At 39.6% G+C, this 12,434-nt stretch overlaps 1 pseudogene across 1 annotated transcript; it reads right to left on the bottom strand.

Moving 5' to 3' along the window:
- Nucleotides 1-457: 457 nt before the first annotated feature.
- LOC308645800 (olfactory receptor 7D4-like) lies at nucleotides 458-1,424 on the bottom strand (annotated as a pseudogene). The gene has a single exon. The product of its transcript is annotated as an olfactory receptor 7D4-like (transcript).
- Between the last annotated feature and the right edge of the window lie 11,010 nt (nucleotides 1,425-12,434).

Genomic DNA, 12,434 nt, shown 5'->3' with positions numbered 1-12,434 from the left:
GACGATAATTTTTGAGGAAATCATGTCAGCCTTGACACATTAAGTGCTTTAAACATCCAGTTAGGTCTGTGAGAAGAGGTACAAACCTGTAATCCCAGCCACACTAGTGGCTGACACAGCAGGATTGCAAGTTTGAGGACTGCTACACCTTAGCAAGACCCTACCTCAAAATGAAAAGTAAGAAGGGCTCAGGATGTAGCTCAGTGGTAGAAATTAGAAATATGTGGAATACTTATAAGCAAACTTACCAAAAAATTTACCCTCAAGGATCATGTACACAAAAGAAATATTTTAAAGGAATTTCTAAAGGAGTTGTTGAAGATAAACAAATAAAATACTATATATACAAAGCCTTTCCCACTCTGGAAGGACTAGAGTGTGTGTTTTAGGGAGGACACTGAAAATCACATCATCTGACATGGGCACACAACTTCCCTTTAGTTCTGAGGATCTACGTTCAGAACTCAGTGATCCCGCTAAGACAAGAGGCTGCTCTACTGAGGAGTCTCCTCAGGCCCCCCTTCACATCCTTGTTCCTCAGGCTGTAGATGAAGGGGTTCAGCATGGGGGTGACCACAGTGTACATCACTGAGGCAACGGAGCTTGCCTGGGAAGAGTGGGTCACAGAAGAGCTGAGGTAAACCCCAAGTGCTGTTCCATAGAACAAGAAGACCACACAGAGGTGGGACCCACAGGTGGAGAATGCTTTATACTTGCTCTCAATGGAGGACATCCTCATTAAGGAGGAGACAATCTGAGAGTAAGAGAAGAGGATCCCAGTCATAGGTAACACACCCAGCAGGGCACCTGCCACATAGGTGAAGATGTTATTGATGAGGGCATCAGAGCCGGCCACCTTGAGAAGCTGAGCCAGTTCACAGAAGAAATGTGGGATTTCAGTGCCTGTGGAGAAGTTCAGTCGTTTCGCCAGTAGAATCTGAATCAGGGCGATCCAGAACATGATGAGCCAAGACAGCAGCACCAGGAGGACACAGAGCCGGGGGTTCATGATGACTGTAGTTCAGGGGGTGGCAGATGGCCACAAAGTGGTCAAAGGCCATCACAGTCAGTAAAAAATTATCCACTCCAAGAAAAATAATATAAAAGTACACTTGAGAGAGGCATTCTCGGTAGGAGATGTCTTTGCTGTGTGCCTGGATGTTCACCAGCATCTTGGGGATGGTGGTAGAAGTGAAACAGATTTCCACAAACAACAGGTTGGAGAGGAAGAAGTACATGGGGGTGTGGAGGTGGGAGTCAGAGCTGACAGCCAGGATGATGAGCAGGTTCCCAAGCACTGTGACCAGGTACATGGACAGGAACAGCCCAAAGAGGACGGGCTGCAGTTCAGGATCCTCTGAGAGGCCCAGGAGGAGGAAGTGGGATAGGGCTGTGTGGTTCTCTGCTTTCATGTAGCTATTGTATCTTCTGAGTAAAAGAGGAGGGGGGAAAGCAACATTCAAAGACTACTCACCTGGGACCTCAGGTAGGTACCACTTTACAATATTATTCTTGGATGGACGTTCTTTACCCTACTGAGTTCTGCCCATGATTGTGATTGATGGAACAAGTGGTACCCCATTTCCAAGTTAAACGTGTATAATTGTTCTGTCTTTATTCAATTTAGCAGAGAACTCTCTTACATCATCCACTCAATCATTTTAACTCTACTCTTTGAATTAATCAACATAAGTAATTATCTTCTGCAATAAGTCTCATCCAAAATAAGTGAGGACATTTTAAACCATTGCCTTATTTATCCCATGATGTTCATTCTATTAACTTCATAATATGGATTGAACATGGATTTTCAGATCCACTTTTATTATATGGCTTGAAACTTCCTAGGAATATGAGTTGGTTCTCAGTACCTTATTTATATTCTTTTTAAATATAATACTATCATAACTTCTCTAATTGTGGAATGCAAAAATGCTTCATGGTATAATTCCAATAAATCAAAGTTGTGACTTATATAATTATTACTGATCATTTTTAAAATCCTCCTCTAGGATAAACACTTTGGATAAACCCCTACAAGGTATAGAAGAGTTATGATTTAGAAATTGGCTTCTTGAGGACTGGGGTTGTGGCTCAGTGGCAGAGCTTTTGCCTCACACATGTGAGGCACTGGGTTTGATCCTCAGCACCACATAAAAATGAGTAAACAAAATAAAGATATTGCATTCATCTATAGCTAAAAAATATTTTTTTAAAAAATTGGCTTCTTGAATCAAACACTTTGGAAAAGAATTTGAGTCCATCTCTTATAGTATGTGTGATCTTGAGAAAGGGTTCTAAACTCTCTTAGCTGAAATTACTTCACCTCTCCAGGAGGGATTGAAAATGTTCACTAAGTAGTGTGGTTGAAGAAGAAAATTCAGTAAGATAAGGATTATCATTTTTCTGCTACAGTTCCTGGGGCACACAGAAAGCATTTTATAAATGTGAGATTTCACAGTTTACTTCATAATAAATGTGTCATCAGTATCCCTCTTAACTTGTGGCAGCCCTCAAGCCCAGACTTGTAATCACTATCAACACAGTTATTAAGTCTCTTACCTCTTTTGACCTCCACAGGGAATTTTTAGTTATGAAGATCCTGTGGCTCCTTCCTTCAGACAAAGATGTCTCCATGATGGATTCTTCCAAGAAGAGGAAAAACACAGGGACTACACAGATGAGAGGAGAGAACAAAGGCACCTGCCACTGAAATTGCATGCAAGGAGTGTGTGATTATGTGTGCCCATGTGCCCACCTGGTGAGTGGTATGCATTGTGTCAAAATTGCAGTTAACTGTCAAAACATATTCTATGACCTACATTTCAATGATTCAAGGTTGTTCTATGGAAACCATCTAAAATCTTAAAGACTATGTAAGTCTTGAAAATGATTACATTTTTATGATTAAAAAAACGATCAGCAGAATAGGAGCTTATTAAAGACAAAAACATCACAAAGAACCAATTTTTAATGGGAAGTGACTATAAGCACCTTCTTTCAAATAGGAATGTGTGGGCTGGAGAGGAAGTAAGAAGAAGAAGACAGTCTAGGCCAAGAGAGCAGAGTGTGCAGCTGCCCATCAGCTGGTGGGCTGGGTGGGAGGGATTGGAGGCCATTGGGATAGAGAGCAGGAGTGAGGGGCATTGGGGAGGAGCGCCAGGTCTAATGTCCCTTTACCCTGGTAATTTCATGTTCATTTGTGGCCCTGATGTTGTGACAGCTTTCTCTCACCATTTGCCTTCCCAAGGACTGCATGACTGTCACACTGCAGGTGTTGCACAGATACAAATGATGGATGCACAGTAAACAAAAGACCAAACTCTTAAACTTGTCACAAAAGACTTTCCCAAACTTCACATTTCTGAGCATAAATTTAAAAACAAGAGTATGAAAGTTAAAAAGGGTGCATTCCTATTTTTTTTAAGTATTGGGGATGTGGTTCAATGGGAGGGCAGCAGGTTGCTAGCACGCTTAAATACCTGGGATCAATCCCCAGCATTACCACAAAACAACTCATGATGAACAATTCATAGCAGTTCTGGGAATCAATGTCAGTTTTATATAATGATGTTTGTAAATATAACTGTTCACAAAAAATAGGTGAGTGGAGATAAATATCCACTATAATCACCACACAGAAGGTATTAGAGAAAATTTAACAGTAATTACTGCTGCTAATACAACCAGAAAATGTGGATAAACCAAGAAAACAAAGACAATTTCCAATAAAGAAGGATTGTTTTCAAACCAGCCAAAAGGAGATGTTACTTTAAAGCACTAGAGTGTTTGTGTTAAATTCTTGCAAATGCCAAGGAAGTCTGCTCCAACATCAATCATTTGACACTTTCCTGAAATCTTTAAGGGACTGGTCATATAAGAAAGCAATTGGACTGAGTGTTGAATATCAGAAATAATTATATCATTTGCATGAGAATGGATATATTGGAGAGCATCCTGTTAAGCCTGATTCAGAAACCCAAGGGTCACATCTTTTCTCTCATATGTGGAAGCCAGAGAGAAAAATGGGGAAAAGATCTCATGAAAACAGAAGTGAGAACAGTCAGTTAAATGAAGCAGACAAGGAAGGAGAAAGAGGAGCAGAAAAGTCAGGAATGGAACTGATCAAATTATGTTCTGTGTGTGTGTGTGTGTGTGCGTGTGTGGAGATGTCACAACAAGTCCTCCTGTTATGTAGAATTTTTCTGCACCAATAAAATTTTTAAGAAGAAAAAAATGTATTTTTTTCATTACATTATTGACACATGCAATTGGGGATACTAAAGTGAGATGATTCCTAAAACAAACAAACAAAAAAAAAAACTGTTGACCTAATAAGAGCTTTCAGTAAGTCAAGTTTTCATTAAAAGTAAACAGGGTATAAAATAAAAAAATAAAATGAATTTTGGAACAAAATCAACACTATTTCGGGTGTAACCGACCTTTGGAGTGTACTTATTGAATAAACAATTGCATGCAGGAAATGTAACAGGAGCTGACCACTTATAGGAACCAGTGGGGGAAAGCTGGAGACTCTCCAGGAAGTAACTCTTATTGACAAGAGGCTCTAGACTCCAAAGGGTGAGAGAAGGAGACAGAAGAGGAGCTGGGAAAGGCAGGTCTCAGTAGGGCTTGATGAATTTAGTTCCTCAAGGAGAAATACTTTTTTCTTTGACTTGATTTAAAAGTCATAATGTGTCCCCTAAGGAAAGATTAATTTCAGCAAGGATCACGTCCTAGGAGCATCTCTCTGTGCTGTGTCTCCATGAAGACTCTTTGCAGATTTCATGATCTCTTGGGTTCCACAGTGTTATGGAGGAAAGGAGCCATTTATTTCAGAGTTTTCTGCTTATTTTTCAAGTTCATTTTTAAAAATTGGCAAATAAAATTGTGTGTATTTATCAGGTACAACATGTTTCAGAAGCACATATACAAAGTAGAATGCCTAGATCTAACCGATTATCATTTTTGTTGTGAGAACGCTTACATCCAGTCTTTCTCAAATACAACATATCATCAATAACTATGGTCACCAGACTGTAATTATGTTTCTCCTATGACTTCCACCTAATTAATTGCAATCTTCTCTCCTTTAATGAACATTTCCCATCACCACCCTCAACCACCCCAGATGTTTAACCGCCAATCTGATCTTTGTTTTTGTGAGATCAACATTTTTAGATTCCACATACATGTGAAATTGATTTTCTGTGCCTGGCTCATTTCATGTAATCTCACATCCTTCAGGTTCATCTGGGTTGTGCCAAATAATAGGATTTCCTTTTTGATTCCTGGATAGTATTCCATGTGTGTGTACATCACATTTTTGTTATCGATCCATAGATATGTGCTCAGATTGTCAACAAATATTGGCTCCTGTGAATAGTGTGTCAGTAAACAAGGGGGTGCAGGGGTCTTCCACATGCAGATGTCATTTCCTTTGGATACACACCTAGTTCTGGGATTGCAGGATCTTGTGGAGTTCTATTTTTACTTTTCGAATGTGCCTCCATATGAGTTTCCATACCAGACTCACTGACATTCTCAGGGCTGCACTAACACACACCCCCCAGGAGCAGTTTTGGGGGGCTCCCTTTCCTTCATGTCGTTGCCAACACTCCCATTTATCCTTTTTTACAACAGCCATTGTGACTGGAGGGACGTGAGAACTCAAGGTGGTCTTGATGATCATTTCCCTAATATTTACTGATGTTGAGCAACCCTTTTTGGACCTGTGGGCATCTGTAGATCTTCTCATGAGAAATGTCCATGCAGGGTTTTTCCCAGTTTTTAATCAGAAGATCTGTTTTCTTACTGTTGAGTTGTTTAACTTCCTCAAGTATTTGGCGTATTAATCTTCATTGGATATATAATTTGCAAATATTTTATCCTATTCTGTAGTTTTCTCTTCCCTGTTTGGAGTGTTTCCTTCATAGATTACAAATGTTTTAGCTCCATGTAATCCACTTCTGCTCTTGCTACCAATGCTTTTGACATCACACACCCAAATCTCTGCACCAATGAAAACCATAACATGGTTAAAAAACTATAAATTTGTTACACATATTATACCAAAATAAGACAAATGGAGAGGTAAGTTTGAGATTCTACTGAAGTCTGGATCTTGGGAGAGAAGTCTGTGGTGGAGACAGAAATTGAAGACAGTAGGGGTTTGGGATAAACTAAGCTCAGATGAGAACCAGCAAGACATAACAATACCAAGGGCGACAGATTGATGGCATTACTTTCAAATATATGGCCATAATTTAAAAAGCAATATCTTAGGGAAGACAAAACAATCATGTTTAATCTTGTAACATTGAAGTCGAGGAACTTGAAGAACCCCCCAAAGATTCTATGACTTTGGAGGTCAAATATATTGATTTGGTCTTTATTGTTCTGCATTGATGGGAGAAAATAATTGATTAATTGTACATAGAATAATAAAGTTCCTGCTTAGCAAGATGGGAGTTAGAAAGACAAGAAGTTGAAACCTACCCATAAACTTGTTCTTCTCATCTATAGGACCCATAAAGCTCCCTGGGTGGATCTTGAGGAAAGCCCAAAGCTCTCCATGGATTATGAGACCACCCAACACAACAGTGAGCACCATTTTGATTCAATAACTGTGTGTAATTATTTTCTTAGTGATTGCCTCTCAAAAAATCTTTTCCTGAGCTTTCACCACCACCCCTTCTTGGAATGGTTTTGAAATGCCAAAATTAAGATAACCAAGTAGACGAATATTATAGGATTCTACTCCAATGAGTACATGGAATACTCAAATTCATGGAGATAGAAGTGGAACAGCAGTTACCAGAGGTGGGGGAAATCAAAGAAGGGTTACCTTTAATAGATGTAGAGTTTTGATTGAGATGATGAAAAAGTTTGGGAAACTGATGGTTGTAAAATGGAGAGACTGTTCTTGAGGCCACAGAACTTACTCACAAAATATTGGTGGATAGCCAGGCACGCTGGTGCACACCTACTCAGGAGGCTGAGGTAGGAGGATTGCTTGAAGCCTAGAGTTTCAAATCAGCTTGGGCAACATAGTGAGAGCCCATTTCACTAAAAATGGTTAAAATTAATCATTGGATGTTTCAATAAGCAAACTGAGATGATGGTTTGATATCCCAGTGGAGGCTGGAGGAGGGCACAGACACACAGGGCAGAGTCCATGGGAGATGGAGCTACTGATTTTAACTGGAAGGTACAGCTCTGAGAGCAAAAGGAATATCAGGGAGGATGTAGAGCATCAGGTTGGTCTTGGAACACTTGATTAGAGGTACTTACAGAGCACTTCTTAAAGGTCAAATGTATTAATTCAGTCTTCATGGGTCTGCACTAGTGGTAGTAAACATTTATTAATTGTTTACAGAGAAAGATAATTTTCCTCGTAGAGAGTTGGGAGTTGGAAAGGCAGGAGTATCCCAGCCTGAATCTGACCCATGGCCATGCTGTTATTATTCTCAGGACCCCCTTATGCTCTTTGACTTACATGACTCTCAAAGAAAGTCCCCAAAGACCATATTAGTCTCCATACACATCTATCACAGAGGTGAGCACCACTTAAATTATTATTGTGTAATTATTCAGTTAGTGATGGCCTCTCACAAATCCCCTCCTGGGCTTTCCATCCATCCCTTTGGTTAGTTCTTCATGTATTGATAGGTTGCTGTACCTGATAATCCCCTTTCCCTGTGCTCACTCTCTCCTCACCTAACTCACAGGAAGTCTTCATTTCTGACACAGTAGTTTGCCCTGAGGTCTACAGGGACCACGTGTATTCATCCCCCACCATGAGGAAGGGCATTGCCAGTCTTCTGACTCTGCAATGTGCAGTGGCAAAGTCACGAGTGATGACTTCATGTCAGTCCAGCAGGGCGCTCAGAGGCAAGCCTAAGGGAGCCCCTGTGGCACTAACACAGCCCCCAGGGAGAAACTCCTGTCTGTGAAATTAAACTCTGCGAAGGGAAGAGCACAGTCAGAGCAGCAGCCTAATGGGCCCTGGGAGACGGTTTTGGAGGCAGGTAAAGAACTCTCTTTAAGTCTCCAGGAGAAGGAGCTTGTTGACTACAAGCAGTTGAGCAGACCCGAGAAAGGGGACAAACAATTGGAGAACCAAATTTGCCTCCGACAGCTGTCTTTAGGGAGAAGGAAGTGGCAGAAAGCTTCCCTTTCTACCCTGTGGGAGCAGAACTGTGTAAAGACCAGGAAGCTGTTAGAACAGTTAATTGAATGAGGTTCTTTGAGGATTTTGTAAGGTTGTGAAAAGTTTAAGTCAGCTTCCAGAGTCCCAGGGCACAGCGTCTTTGAACCTAACAAGAGAAGCTGAATGGAGAGTCTCCCTGTGCCCTCTGGGAAAACCCTTGTGGAAGAGACGGGGCAGCAGAGGCTTCCATGGGGACATCTGAAAGAGCACCGCACCCAACAGGACTGGGATTAGGGGACCAGCAGAAGTCATCAGTGCAGGACAACTTTTACTGGACTCAAGCTCTAGGGACACAGAGAATAATGGATCTCAACTCATTGTCACCAGATAAGCAGGCTCAGAATCACCTGGGAGCTTGTTAGAGTGCGTATTCTTGGCCTCCACCCCAATCTATGCAGTCAGAAACTCCAGGGTCAGGAAGCTCTTTGTGTCTAATAAGCCCTCCAGGTAAATCTTATTTCTACACAGTGAAAGTTCAGAACAACTACTGTAGGATTTGCTAAAATGGATGATGAGCTGGGCACAGTGGTGCATGCTTGTAATCCCAGTCTCTTGGGAAGGCTGAGGCAAGAGGCTTGCAAGTTCAAAGTCAGCCTCAGCAAGGCCTGAGCTACTTAGTGAAACTCTGCCTCAAAATAAAAATAGAAAGGGCTGTGGATGTGGCTCAGTGGTTAAGCATCCCTTGATTAAATCCCCATTACCAAAAAAAGGGGGGGTGATGAAGAACCCACACAATGTTGAGAATGGCAAGGGTTCAAAATACAAATAACAACATATGCTGGCAAGGATGTGGGGGAAAAGGGAATACTTGCTCACTGTTGGTAGAATTGGAAATCAGTACAGGCATTCCTCAAAAAGTTAAAAAATAGATCTACCATATGATACAGTTATGCAATTCCTTGGTATTTATCTAGAGGAAATGAAGTCAGCATATTTCAGAATTGCGTTCATACTCATGTTTATTGTAGTACAATTGACAATAGCCAAGTTATGGGATCAGCCATCTAGGATCTGTCAATAGATGAATGGATAAAGAAAATGGGACACACACACACACACACACACACACACACACACACACACAATGAGATCTTATTCAGCCATAAAGAAAATTCGAATTGTCATTTACAGCAATTTGATGGAAATAGAGACCAGAATTTTGAGTAAAAATAAGTCAGACTCAGAAAAGTATTATATGTTTTCTTTAATCATGAAAGCTAGGAGGAAAATAACATAAATAAATAAATGTACTCTTTTAAATTAAATGAGATAATGGACAAGGTAGGGGGAGAGGGGAGAGGGTGGGAGACCGAAAGTGATCAACTTATGTTTTTCTGTAGGCACAAACATGTACCACAAAACCCACCATTTTGTATAATAGATATTCACCAATAAAAATTTTAACCCTAAAAAAAAAATACATGGCTAGCTGATGTTTGCTGACCCTTATACAAGAATGTCTAAGAAAAAGTATTCTTTGTTTTTAAATAATAAAAATTATATAAATACTTATGGTGAAAAAAAACCCTGCTGAATAAAAGTTAAGTGTCCTCCCCACAGAAAATAACTGTGTGAGGTAATGCTTATATTAATTTTCTAGATTCCACCATTTCAAAATATAAAATACTTCTAACCATTATGCCATACGTGATAGACACATACAATTTTATCTAACAATTTGAAAAATTTTAAAATTGAGAAAAATATTAACAGAAAAAACCTTTTTTTTCCTTCATAACATTATAAACACCAAATGATCCCTTAAGTCTCTAAATATCCTTCTGAGGAGGTACAGCACAGACAGACTGTTCCTGGGATTGGTTCCTTATAGAAAATTAACCTTGCTTAAAGAAAACCTGGTAACTCTAAAATCAAACCAAAGTTAAAACAGTTTCTCTTCAAAGGAAATAAATTCATCTTACCTTATGTTACCTCCATAGACACAAAATTGGCTGAAAAATTGCCACTCTGCCTACTTGGGGTACAAAGGTACCCCAAGGGAGCTGAACTTTTTTGGAGGATGGGAAGACAATGCAATGATTAATGAGGAGCCTGAGAATTCAAACTTTGAGATTCCAGAAACTATAAACATGCGCAGATGCCCCTCAAGTGTAGATCTCAGCCTCGGTGCAAACCTCTGTGGGCTTCCTAGGGACAGATCATGAAGAAGAGAAAGCCTCAGTGATGGTCATTGGAGAGAACCCTTGTGTCCCACTGAGGATGATGAGTCAGAAGAACATGAGAGAACCTGGGTACTGGGCTTTGCCTCTAGCACAATGATACTGGGGAAGTCTCCTGTTTGTGCTGTCTATGGGGTGAATCCCTGTACTTTGGAAGAATTTTAGCTTTTGTTGTCCCTTCCAGCTATTCTCTTTCCTTTTCTTACTCTTTGGATTATAGACCCTCTTTCCAATGAATGTTATACCCTAGTGAGTCCCAGACTTGTCACCATGCTTTCCTATAAAGTATAGGCTCTGTGACATATGACACATGAGCACATAGTTTCTCACTGAGGACCTATTATGCAGAAAGTATTGTCCACTTTGTTCAAAATTGATTGAAATTTTCATTATGTTTCCTATTTTTTATTGACAGATTTGACTTACTGTGATCTCTTATAAGTGCATATTATTATACTTGTCATTTCACGTTAGGGTCCACAATATCATCTACCAATAATGTCATTATTTCTCATGTCTTATATAATCAGTCTAATTCCTCTTTTCATATGTCAATCCCTCTAAGTGTTCAGAAAAATATCAAATGCTTTAAGTTGGAGGGAATTGTGTTGGCACGTTCACGAATTTAACACAAATACACTCTAGTATTTTAATGTAAAAACACCTGTTGACTGTGGTTTAAAAACAACCATTCTGTACTGTATTAGGAAAATGTATTTGGTTTCTTTGTTTACCAGTAGATTGGAACAGGCCTTGGGGTTTACCTCAGTTCTGCTGGACCCATTCTCCACTGGAAAGCTCAATTGCGACAGTGATGTACACTGTGGTCACCCCCATGATGGACCCCTTCATTTATAGCCTAAAGAACAAGCATATGAAGGCAACCTGGGGAGAATCTTCAGCAGAGCAGCCTCTTGTCCTTGATGGATGGTGTGTACCCTTAAGGTTGATGTGAATGTCAATATCCTAGCTCTTTTTCTCCCCGAAATGGCATGTTCGGTTACTTATATTCTCAAAGCACCTATGACTTTTCTTCTACACCTTTTTTTTTCTCCTCCTAAACTGCATCTGTATTTCCTTATAACTTTTCTACTCCATATGTGGTTCTTAAAATTTCAAGTTTGGAATGTTTTCATACACACCGGCCTGTGATTTTCAGCATGATTTAAAACACTTATATTGTGTGCTGAGATGGTGTTCTAAAAAAATTGCTTTGGGGGGCTAGGGTTGTGGCTCAGTGATTAAGCACTTGCTTGGCATGTGTGAGGCCTGGGTTCAATTTTCAGCACCATAAATAAATAAATAAACAAACAAACAAATAAAGTTCCATCAACAAACAAAACATATTTTTTAAAAAAACTATTGCTTTATTATTAATGTTTATCACCTTGATTTGCTTGTTGTATTCCCTGGAGAAATGGAATGAAAATCCAAGTGCTTACCAGTTCATTACTCACCATTTTACATAAAGAACTTTATTTAATCCCCAAAATATTTATTTGAGGTATTTTCTTTCATTCAGTTTCTGAAAGGAAGATCCTGAGGTTGGGGTCCACAATAACCTGGAACCTGGGTCAATCCCACCCTGTGACTTTTGCTACCCTACTTTTTGTAAGAACATTTTTGTTGTATGTATTTTTATGTGTGTGTATCATTGCTCTTATTGATAGACATCAATCTTTTACAGAGAATAAATATGATTTCTATTTTTTAAATGTTCTGGCTCTTATTTTGTGGCCTAAGATATCATCTATTCTGAAGAATGTCTCCTGGGCCATGGAGAAGAATGTGAATTCTGTAGCTCTTGGACAAAGGGTTCTATAAATATCTGCACATTCCCTGGTTCTATGCCATGTTTTAATCTACAAGTTTCTGTTCTGATCCTTTGCCTGAATGATCTATTCATTGATGAAAGCATGGTGTTGAAGTTCCTCTTATGCTAAGATATGTTATTACTGTATTGGAGTCCATCTCTCCCTATATATATAATATTTGCTTTTTATATTTGGGTGGTGCTGTGTTGGCTGTCTTTTTATTTATGA

This window comes from Spermophilus citellus (genome assembly GCF_964194105.1).
Source record: "Spermophilus citellus genome assembly, chromosome: 3".
NCBI lineage: Eukaryota > Metazoa > Chordata > Mammalia > Rodentia > Sciuridae > Spermophilus > Spermophilus citellus.
Note: the sequence above shows the minus strand (reverse complement) of the source record. Positions and strands in the feature narration are given on the sequence as shown.